Source organism: Hordeum vulgare, chromosome 3H, assembly GCF_904849725.1.
Source record: "Hordeum vulgare subsp. vulgare chromosome 3H, MorexV3_pseudomolecules_assembly, whole genome shotgun sequence".
Taxonomy (NCBI): Eukaryota; Viridiplantae; Streptophyta; class Magnoliopsida; order Poales; family Poaceae; genus Hordeum; species Hordeum vulgare.
The window spans coordinates 519,085,153-519,093,555 of NC_058520.1; positions in this window are offsets into that span (position 1 = coordinate 519,085,153).

The window sequence follows — 8,403 nt, forward strand, 5'->3', positions numbered from 1 at the left end:
ATCTTGCGGAAAACACCATGAATGAAGTGTGAACCGCCATCAGTCATCAAGTATCTAGGGACTCCAAATCTTGGAAATATGACTTCTTTAAGCATCTTAATAGAGGCGTGGTGATCAGCATTTTCAGTGCGGATAGCTTCTACCCACTTAGTAACGTAATCCACACCAACTAAGATGTGAGTGTACCTATTGGAACTCGGGAAGGGTCCCATATAATCAAAGCCCTAGACATCAAATCGTTCAATGACAAGTGAATAGTTCATATGCATCTCTTGACGCTTACTGATGTTCCCTATCCTTTGGCATTCGTCACAAGACAAGACAAACTTACGGGCATCCTTGAAGAGAGTGGGCCAATAGAAACCTGATTGCAATACCTTATGGGCAGTTCTATCTCCAGCATGGTGTCCTCTGTAGGCTTCGGAATGACACTTCTGCAGGATCTGTCCCTGTTCATGTTCAGGCACACAACGTCTAATAACACCATCTACTCCTTCCTTATAAAGGTGAGGATCATCCCAAAAGTAGTGTCTCAAATCAAAGAAGAATTTCTTCTTTTGTTGATAGGTGAAACTGGGTGGTATGTATTTGGCTACAATATAGTTTGCATAATCGGCATACCACGGTGCACTAAGTGAAGTGCGGATGACATTCAATTGCTCATCAGGAAAGCTGTCATCAATAGGTAGTGGGTCATCAAGGACATTCTCTACCCTAGACAAGTTATCTGCTATAGGGTTGTCGGCACAATTTGGGTCAACGACGTGCAAATCAAATTCCTGTAGCAGGAGAACCCATCTGATCAGCCTAGGCTTAGCGCCCTTCTTCTGCATGAGGTACTTAATAGCAGCATGATCAGAGTGAATAGTGACTTTGGAGTCAACTATGTAAGATCTAAACTTTTCACATGCAAACACGACTGCTAAAAATTCCTTCTCCGTAGTGGCATAGTTTCTTTGGGCACTGTCTAGAGTTTTACTAGCGTAGTGAATGACATTCAACTTCTTGTCAACTCTTTGTCCTAGAACAACACCAACAACATAATCACTAGCGTCACACATGATTTCAAAGGGCAAGTTCCAGTCAGGTGGTTGAACAATAGGTGCGGTTATCAAAGCCTTCTTAAGTATTTCGAAGGCTTCCTCATAGTCCTCATCAAAAACAAAAGGAACATCCTTCTGCAAGAGGTTGGTAAGAGGCCTAGAAATCTTAGAGAAGTCCTTAATGAACCTTCTATAGAAACCAGCATGACCTAGGAAACTTCGTATACCTCTAATATCTGTGGGGCAAGGCATTTTTTCAATTGCATCAACCTTAGCCTTATCAACTTCAATGCCTCTTTCAGAGATTTTGTGTCCTAAAACGATACCTTCATTAACCATAAAGTGGCACTTCTCCCAATTCAAGACGAGGTTGGTTTCTTCGCATCTCTGTAAGACTCGATCAAGGTTGCTGAGGCAATTATCAAAGGAAGACCCATAAACAGAGAAGTCATCCATGAAAAGCTCGACAATCTTTTCACAAAATTCAGAGAATATAGCCATCATACATCTTTGGAAGGTGGCAGGTGCATTACATAAGCCAAAAGGCATACGTCTATAGGCAAAGGTACCGAATGGGCAGGTGAAAGTGGTTTTCGCTTGATCAGCTTGTGCAATAGGTATTTGCGAGAAACCTGAATAACCGTCTAGAAAGCAGAAGTGTGTGTGCTTTGATAGCCTTTCTAGCATTTGGTCTATGAACGACAAAGGATAATGATCTTTCCTGGTTGCCTTGTTCAGTTTCCGGAAGTCTATGACCATTCTATAGCCGGTAATAATCCTTTGTGGGATTAGTTCATCCTTATCATTAGGAACGACGGTGATACCTCCCTTCTTAGGAACGCAATGTAGTGGACTTACCCAATCACTATGAGCAACAGGATAAATGATTCCTGCTTCCCGAAGCTTTAATATTTCTTTTCTGACGACCTCTTTCATCTTAGGATTTAATCTCCTTTGATGATCAGCAACTGGTTTAGAGTCAGGATCGGTTTTAATCTAGTGCTGACATAGAGTAGGACTAATACCCTTAAGATCATCAAGAGTATATCCAATAGCACCGCGGTGCTTCCTCAGAGTTTTTAGTAACTTCTTCTCTTCGCGCGCTGAGAGGAGAGCACTAATGATGATAGGATATATCTCCTCATCAAGATAGGCATACTTAAGAGTATCAGGCAACTATTTAAGCTCGAACACATGATCACCCTTTGGTGGGGGAGGATCCCCAAGCAGTTCAACATGCAGATTATTCTTGAGAATAGGATGTTGTTCTAAGACAATTCTATCTATCTCATCTCTCTCCTCCATATGCATATCATTTTCATGCTCAAGCAGATATTGCTCTAAAGGATCTGTAGGAGGTACGGCAATAGAGGCAAGAGCAATGATTTCATCCCTACCAGACGACTCTCTTTCATGGGGTTGCCTTCCAAACTTGGAGAAGTTAAATTCATGAGACACGCCCTCGAAACTTACCGTGACAGTCTGCTTAATGCAATCAATGTGAGCATTGACAGTGTTGAGAAAGGGTCTACCAAATATGATGGGACAAAAGCTATATTGTACAGTACCAAGGACGAGGAAATCAGTAGGATACTTCGTCTTACCACACAGGACTTCTACATCTCTCACAACCCCCAGAGGGCAGATAGTGTCTCTATTAGCTAGCGTAATAGTGACATCAATGGTTTCTAACTCAGCAGGTGCAATCTCATCTTTGATTTCATCATATAGAGAACGGGGTATTGCACTAACACTAGCTCCCATATCACATAAACCATGGTAACAGTGATATCCTATCTTAACAGAAACAACGGGCAGGCCAACTACAGGTCCGTGCTTGTCTTTCGCGTGAGGTTTAGCAATTCTAGCGGAGTCCTCACAGAATTTGATAACATGCCCGTCCATGTCTTCCGCTAAGAGATCTTTGATAATAGCAACACTAGGTTCAACTCTAATCTCTTCAGGGGGTGCAAGTGGTCTAATGTAACCCCTACGTATAACAGTTGGAGCTTTAGAATAATCCTTCATCCTAGCAAGGTATGGTGGTTTCTCAGTGTAAGCACAAGGAACAACAGGATCACTAAAAGCTATGATTTTCTCCTCAACTAGATTGGTTTTGGCTATGTTGCTTTCTACAGGAGGATGATATTTAAACCACTTCTCTTTGGGAAGATCAACATGAGCAGCAAAAGATTCACATAGAGAAGCTACTATCTCAGAATCAAGTCCATACTTAGCGCTAAAATCTCTAGAAGTGTTTGTCTCAACAAAAGATTTAACGCAATCAAACTGGAAATTCATACCTGACTCCTTACCTTCCTCCAGCTCCCAATATTCGGAATTGCGCTTGATTCTCTCCAATAAATTCCATTTGTGATCAGTATCCTTCTTCATAAAAGAACCAGCACAAGAAGTGTCAAGCATGGTACGGTCTTCATGAGAAAGCCGAGCATAAAAGTTTTGAGTGATGATTTCTCTCGAGAGCTTATGATTGGGGCATGAATATAGAATTGATTTAAGCCTCCCCCAAGCTTGAGCTTTGCTTTCTCTGTCACGAGGCCAAAATTTATAAATAAAGTTCCGATCACGATGTACTAAATGCATAGGATAGAACTTTTGATGCAATTCCAATTTCAACCGATTGTAGCCCCATGCTCCAGCATCATCACATAGCCTATACCATGTCAACGCCTTATCCTTCAAAGATAAAGGAAAGAATTTCTTATTTACCTCATCCTCGGGCGAACCTGCAAGCTTAAATAAACCACAAACTACATCTACATAGGTTAGATGAAAGTCTTGATGTGAAGATCCATCTCCTGTAAAAGGATTAGCCAGCAGTTTCTCAAGCATACCCAAAGGAATTTCATAAAAGATATTTTCAGTAGGTACCTCAGGTTGAGGAGAAACTTCTCGTGCTTCCGTTCTTGGTGAGGATACCATGAACAAAATCCTCAAAGGAAGAGTTTCCATAGTCACAAGTGGCAATAAATTTCAGCACAGTATATAAATGTTTCCTTACCAATTTCCACATACCAAAGGCGCTTCACTCCCCGGCAACGGCACCAGAAGAGAGTCTTGATGACCCACAAGTATAGGGGATCAATCATAGTCCTTTCGATAAGTAAGAGTGTCGAACCCAACGAGGAGCAGAAGGCTCTGATAAACGGATTTCAGCAAGGTAATAACTGCAAGCACTGAAAGTAGCGCTAACAAGTGATTGTGTAGCGAGGTGAAACGTAGCGAGCAAAAAGTAACAACTAGTAGCACCGGTGCAGAAAGTGTCCCAATCCCTTTTGTAGCAAGGGACAAGGCTGAACAAAGTCTTATAGGAGGAAAAACGCTCCCGAGGACACACGGGAATTTCTGTCATGCTAGTTTCATCATGTTCATATGATTCACGTTCGTTACTTTGATAGTTTGATATGTGGGTGGACCGGCGCTTGGGTACTACCCTTACTTGGACAAGCATCCCACTTATGATTAACCTCTCTCGCAAGCATCCGCAACTACAAAAGAAGAATTAAGACAAAGTCTAACCATAGCATTAAACTAGTGGATCCAAATCAGCCCCTCACGAAGCAGCACATAAACTGGGGTTTAAGCTTCTGTCACTCCCGCAACCCATCATCTAATTACTACTTCCCAATGCCTTCCTCTAGGACCAAATATGGTGAAGTGTTATGTAGTTGACGTTCACATAACACCAATGGAGGAAAAACAACATACAACATATCAAAATACCGAACGAATATCAAATTCACATGACTATTATCAGCATGACTTATCCCATGTCCTCAGGAACAAAAGTAACTACTCACAAGACATAATCATAATCATGACCAGAGGTGTAATGAATAGCATCAAGGATCTGAACATAAACTCTTCCACCAAGTAATCCAACAAGAATCAACTACAAAGAGTAATCAACACTACTAGCAACCTTACAAGTACCAATCGGAGTCGCGAGACGAAGATTGGTTACAAGAGATGAACTAGGGATTGGAGAGGAGATGGTGCTGATGAAGATGTTGATGAAGATGCCTCCCCTCTGACGAGAGGAGTGTTGGTGATGACGATGGCGACGATTTCCCCCTCCGTGAGGGAAATTTCCCCAACAGGATCGTCCTGCCGGAGCTCTAGATTAGATCTGCTCAAGTTCCGCCCCGTGGGGGTGGCGAAACCACGAAAAAGCTTCCGTATGATTTTTTCCAGGTCAGGGCGCATCATATAGCAAAAGAGGGGGGCTAGTGGGCCAATGGGCTGCCCACAAGCCTGCCCTGCGCCACTAGGGTGGTGGTGGCGGTGGGCAAGCTTGTGGGGCGCTGGTGCCCCCCTCCGGTAGTTCTTTCGCCCAGTATTTTTAATATATTCCAAAAAAAATCCACATAAATTTTCAGGGCATTTGGAGATGTGCAGAATAGTGGACTAGGATTTGCTCCTTTTCCAGTCCAGAATTCCAGCCGCCTGAATTCTCCCTCTTCAAATAAACCTTGCAAAATAAGAGAGAAAAGGCATAAATATGGTACCACAAGTAATATAACAGCCCAAAAAGCAATAAATATCAACATGAAAGCATGATGCAAAATGGACGTATCAATCCCATACGCTTGTGGGACATCAAGGCTTTTCTGGCATCGTTGCCGGGGAAGCACATCTATATTCTCTGAGTTACTTGGGATTGACGTCTGCTGATCACTATGAGGAATCCGAAATATCCAAGAACTAAAATCCTACCTTCCACTACGAGAAGAGGTAAGGAATTGCCATCTAGCTCTGCACTTGATTCACCTTCAGTTTTGAGTAAGTTTGCGACATCACCTCCTGCTAGAAATCTTGATATGTCGCCTGTGCTTGATGATGCTACTTCTGCTGTCCATGATGCTATGCTTGATACTATGCCTGATGATGCTATGCTTGATACTATGCCTGATGATGCTATGCTTGATACTATGCCTGATGATGCTATGCTTGATACTATGCCTGCTATGCCAGATACTGCTTTGCCACTAGGTGCATTCCTTGATGCACAACTTGCTATAGTTGCTGCTAGATGTGATGATACTTCTGAAACTGCTGATACTATTGAAGTAGAACCTGCTACTATGCCTGAATTGCGAGTTATGCCTGATACGCGCTATGTTATGGAGGGAGAGATAGCTGAGGGTTTTCTTGCGTGTAAGGATAGCTATGATGTTGAGAAACTTCTGCGCAAGTGGAAAGAAAAATCTCTGAACGCTAGGATGAAATATGACACGAAGTTTGTCACTTTGCCTATCTTTGTGACCGATAAGGATTATGAATTCTCTGTCTACCCTGAGTTAATCACTCTGGTCGAATCTGATCCTTTTCAAGGTTATGAGTCTGAAACGGTTGTAGCCCATCTTACCAAACTGCACGATATAGCCACCCTATTCACTAGTGAGGAAAAGATCCGCCACTACTATATGCTCAAGCTGTTTCCTTTCTCGCTAAAGGATGATGCTAAGACCTGGTTCACTTCTCTTGCTCCTCGATGTGTGCGTAGCCCCCAGGATATGGTCTACTACTTCTGTGAAAAATATTTGCCTGCCCATAAGAAGCAAGCTGCCTTGCAGGAAATATACAACTTTGCTCAAGCTGAGGAAGAGAGTATCCCACAAGCTTGGGGGAGGCTATCCAGCTACTGAATGCTTTGCCTAATCACCCTCTTGAGAAGAATGAGATACTTGATATCTTCTATAATGGACTTACCGACGCTTCCAAAGACCACATAGATAGTTGTGCCGGTAGTGTTTTTAGGGAACGAACCGTAGAACAAGCTGAGATTCTACTGAATAACATCTTGTGCAATGAGAATGCTTTGACTATTCCCGAACCACCTCCTAAGCCAACTCCGAAGAAAAGAGGTATTCTATTCCTCAGACCTGAAGATATGCAAGAAGCCAAGAAATCTATGCAAGAGAAAGGCATTAAATCTAAAGATGTCAAAAATCTACCTCCTATCGAAGAGATCCATGGTCTCGATAACCCGATATAGGTAGGAGAAGTAAATTCTCTGCGTAGGTTTGATGAGAGTGATATTCCTTTTGATAAACCTGCTAGCTTATGCATGGATGAATTTGATAACTTCGTTGCCAAACAAAAAAGTTTCAACGATTATGTTAGCAGACAATTGGAAAAGAATGCTTGTATGCTTAGTCATTTAAGTGCTTGTGTGGACAGAAATGTCAATGATCTTAAACTTGTGAGTAAACATGCCTCTATGGTTACTACTTAGGTAGAACAAGTACTTAAATCTCAAAATGACTTGCTCAATGAGTTGAATGACAATTCCGTCAGAGTCGTTACTAGAGGCGGTAGAATGACCCAGGAACCTCTGTATCCTGAGGGTCATCCAAAGAGAGTTGAACAAGAGTCTCAAGGAGATAGCACTGATGCACCTAGTCATCCTAGAAAGAAGAAGAAAGATGATAGGAACCTGCACGCTAGCAACCCTGTTGCTGCTACACCTAAGAGTCCAAACGATGCCTCTGTCTCTGATGCTGAAACACAATCTGGTGATGAACATGAGCCTAATGATGATATCAATAGTGATGTTCATGTTGATGCTCAACCTAGCAATGAAAAGGATGTGGAGATTGAACCTGTTGATCTTGATAACCCACAGCCTAAGAATCAGAGATACGATAAGAATGACTTTACTGCTAGGAAGCATGGTGAAGAAAGGGAGCCATGAGTTCAGAAACCTATGCCCTTTCCTCCCAAACCATCCAAGAAAAAGGATGATGAGGATTTTGAGCGCTTCGTTGAAATGATCAGACCTGTCTTTTTACAGATGCATTTGATAGATATGCTCAAGATGTCTCCTTATGCTAAGTAAATGAAAGATATTGTGACTAATAAGAGGAGGATACCTGATCTTGAGATCTCCGCCATGCTTGCTAATTACACTTTCAAGGGTGGAACTCCTAAGAAACTAGGTGATCCCGGTGTGCCCACTATACCTTGCTCCATTAAAGGCAACTACGTTAGAACTGCGTTGTGCGACCTTGGAGCCGGTGTTAGTGTTATGCCTCTCTCTCTCTATCGTAGACTTGAACTGGATAAGTTGACACCCACTGAAATATCTCTGAAAATGGCCGACAAATCGACTACTTTCCCTATTGGCATTTGCGAGGATGTGCCTATTGTGTTTGCTAACACCACTATCTTAACAGACTTTGTTATCTTGGATATTCCTGAGGACGATGCCATGGCTGTCATCCTCGGAAGACCCTTTTTAAACACTGCAGGGGCTGTTATAGATTGCAACAAAGGCAATGTCACTTTCCATGTCAATGGTAATGAGCATACGGTGCACTTTCCGAAGAAACAATAT